This window comes from Dipodomys ordii, unplaced genomic scaffold (assembly GCF_000151885.1).
Source record: "Dipodomys ordii isolate 6190 unplaced genomic scaffold, Dord_2.0 Scaffold56, whole genome shotgun sequence".
NCBI classification, from domain to species: domain Eukaryota; kingdom Metazoa; phylum Chordata; class Mammalia; order Rodentia; family Heteromyidae; genus Dipodomys; species Dipodomys ordii.
In genome coordinates, this window is record NW_012267272.1 from 12,746,813 (window position 1) to 12,750,636 (window position 3,824).

Below are 3,824 nucleotides of genomic sequence, written 5' to 3' on the forward strand. Positions count from 1 at the left end.
ACAACATCACTTCTAGCTTTTTCTGTGATTCATTGGAGATAAGAGTCTCATAGACTTTCTTGACCAGAATAGCTTCAAACTGCCATCCTCAGATCTCAGCTTTCTGAATAGCTAGGATTACAAACATGAGCCACCAGCACCCAGCTGAATACTGTTGAAACACATCAACTGCAACTGTATGTGAAGATGGCATAAGGAATCTCAACAAACACTGTTCATTCTTGGCAGTTGGGGAGCAAGGTTCTATTGGAGAGGTAGCAGTGGTGGGACAATTAATGAAAAGGCTGAATGAGTATGACTATAATCAGAGTAGTTTCTAAGTTCAAAAACAGTCTTTTTTTTTTTTTTGCCAGTCCTGGGGCTTGAAATCAGGGCCTGGTCACTGTCCCTGAACTTCTTTTTGCTCAAGGCTAGCACTCTACCACTTGAGCCATAGCACCACTTCCGGCTTTTTCTTTTTATGTGGTACTATGGAATCGAACCCAGGGCTTTATGCATACTAAGGCAAGCACTCTACCACTAAGCCACATTCTCAGCACAGGAAATTCTTTTGAAATTATTTTCAGAAAGGAGGTAAGGTACTGGAGAGTGGTAGCAGGAGTGAGACTGATTGGGATACATCAGAAAATGTGGAAATGTAACAGTTACACCTCACCTCTTATAAAACTCATGTATGCAAGGGAAGAGCTTCCCAATGAAAGGTTGGTTCTACACTCGCTTCGACAGACGTCCTTGAGCTCACCAGCAGCAGGTGTTTCCTCCTAACCCAACTGGAAATGCTCACTTCCTCTAGAGTCTATGACTTCTCCTTCTCCTCATGCCTGGAAGCAATCACTCTCGTGAGTGGACACTTTTTTTGCCTGCATTCTACTGCTTTTAGTGATGATATTCAAGTCTCCAAGATCACCTCCCGTTTCCTTCAAAGCTCTAGGCCAGAGGTCAGCAAGCTACAGCCTGTGGGGGCAAATCCAGTCTACTGTGTCATTTTCCACATTCTGTGAGCTACAGCGTTGTTTCTGGTTTTCTGGTGGTTAATGGGAAATAAGAGCCTCACAGATTTTCCTGCCGAGGCTGGCTTCAAACAATGATCTTCACATCTCAGTCTCCTGAGTAACTAGGATCATAAGCATGAGCCACCAGTACCCAGTGGTCTGTGTGTGTGTGTGTGTGTGTGTGTGTGTGTGTATGTGTGTATTACTTTGTACCAGTGCTGGGCTTGAACTCAGCCTAGGTACTGCCCTGAACTAATGTTCCCCCTCCCTTCTCTCCTGCTCCCTGCCTCCCTTCTTCCTTCCCTCTCTCCCACCCCCCTCTCTTTTTTGGTTGGTCATGGGGCTTGAACTCAGGGCCTAGCTGTTGTCCCTGAGTTTATTTGCTCACGGCTAGTGCTTTACCACTTTGAGCCACCGCGCCACTTCAGGTTTTCTGGTAGTTTATTAGAGATAAGAGTCTCACGGTCTTTCCTGCCCAGGCTCAGGCTGACTTTGAAACACAATCCTCAGATCTCAGCCTCCTGACTAGTTAGGGTTATGGGCATGAGCCTCAGCACCCACTGGTTTTTATGTTTTTTAATCATTGAAAAATATCAAGGGGCTGGGAAGGTGGCTCAGTGATAGAGTGCTTGCCTAGTAGCATGAAGCCAGAAGAGGCACTGTGGCTCAGGTAGTAGAGTGCTAGCCTTGAGCAAAAGAAATTCAGGGATAGTGCCCAGGCCCTGAGTTCAAGTCCCAGGACTGGCATATACATATGGCTGGGAGGGTGGCTCAGTGGTAGAATGCTTACCTTGCACATGCATGTGGCCCTGGGTTTGATTCCTCAGCACCACATAAGCAGAGAAAGCCAGAAGTGGTGCTGTGGCTCCAGTGGTAAAGCACTCGCCTTGAGATGAAGAGCTGAGGGACAGTGCCCAGGCCCAGAGTTCAAGCACCATTGTCTCAAAAACAACAAAAAAAACTAAAACAAGGACCAGGGATATAACTCAGTGATACATCATTTGCCTACATATGCAAGGCTCTGGGTCTGATGCCCAACACCTCTAAACAAGCAAAATCTCCAAAACAAAAAACTACCTATGTATTTTGTTTACATGCACACACACACACACACACACACACACACACACACACACACAAAATACAGGATGGTCCTTCAACATAGCAGTTAAAGACAAGCTGTTTTGATTAATGACCAAAAAAAAATTTGCCTAATATTAAAAAAAAACACAACCTGTTCCTGAATGCAGAGAATATATACCATGGAATTAAATATTCTTTTCTGATAAAGGAAGCAACTACAGAAAGCCTTTATTATATTTGTTCAAAGTAACCAGTGCTATTGAGGAAAAAAAAAACCAAAACTCAACAACTCCCCCAACACTACTTTCAAAACCATTATCAAACTTGATTTTCTTTAGAATGTAGTTATTGTTTCACACCATTAATTCAAAAACCAAGACTCAGATTTTATATATATGTATAAATATATATAAAAAACAATGCAAACAATTATTGAGCTTCATCTTCTGGACAAGAATGCCAAGTTAGTCTCTCTTCATAAAATGCAATTACAATCTGAGGACATTTCATATTCGCCTCTTTTGCCAGCACCGTCAGCTTCATCTGAAGCTTTCCATTTCATGAGAAACATCAATTCTCCACTGCTGTCTGTGGCACCAATTATTCATTCAGGATCTAGACCCCTGGCAAAGCCTCTTGGTTTGTCAGCAGTATCTCTTTTCTTCTTTGATTTGCTATCATCAGATTCACTGTCCAAGAAAGATTTTCTTTTTGTATCATCCTTTTCTTTACCAGCTTTTTGAGAGTTAAGAAATGCTTCAATTAATTCTGGACGATCTAAATTTTCTCCAGGTTCCCAAGTATTATCAGCATCTATAAATCCTTTCCACTTCAGGAAATATTCTACTTTCCCATTCACTACACGTCGGTCCAGTACTTTTTCCATAACAAATTCTTCAGGCTCTGCTTCTTCAACTTTTTTACTCTTTCCATTCTGTTTCTTTCCCATATTTTGCAATGTAGTTTTGTTAGAGGCCATTTTTAATTGTAGACTTGAAGAGCTATTATTCACCACCTCAGATGCTCCAGGTCGCGATCCTGCAGCAGCAGCAGCCCCTACAGTATTTCTGTGTGCTCCCCACAGAACAAGTGTGCTAACTGCTGTGCTCCACAAGGGCTCCTGTGTTGAAGGCTTGGCATGCAGCCTATGGCTGTGTTGGCAGGCGGTGGAAGCGTTAGGAGTGGACCCTTAGAAGTAGAGACATGGCTCTGAGGAATATTGGGATTCTGGATCCTTTTCCCCTCCCCCTTTCCTTTCTGGTCACCATAAAATCAGCAGTTATTTCTGCCCCACACTCGGACATGATGTCCCTGTAAGCACAAACATAATGGGGCCATGGAGCCATGGAATGAATACTCTAAAACTGAGCCCAAACACACCATTCTTCCTTTAAATTGATTTATCTCAGGCCATTGGTCAAAGTGACCAAAAGCAGATTAAGACACTGACCCTGACTCTAAATCCAATTTAAATATCTACTGGATATTTAAGGTGTTCATCGGATTTTCTGACATATCAAATCCATCTATTCAATGATTCCCTTCTGCTTTCAGTTCTTTTATTTGATTTTATGGTAAAGATGCTGTACAGAGGGGTTATAGTGACATGAGTAAGGTAATGAGTACATTTCTTGTTGAGCTCTCTCTCTGTTCTTTTTTTTTTTTTTTTTGTCAGTCGTGGGGCTTGAGCTCTGGGCCTGGGCACTGTCCCTCAGCTCTTCAGCTCAAGGAGAGTGCTCTACCACTAGA

At 42.8% G+C, this 3,824-nt stretch overlaps 1 pseudogene; it reads right to left on the minus strand.

The window, feature by feature from the left end:
- Positions 1-2,440: 2,440 nt before the first annotated feature.
- On the minus strand, positions 2,441-3,092 carry LOC105989541 (annotated as a pseudogene).
- Positions 3,093-3,824: the final 732 nt, after the last annotated feature.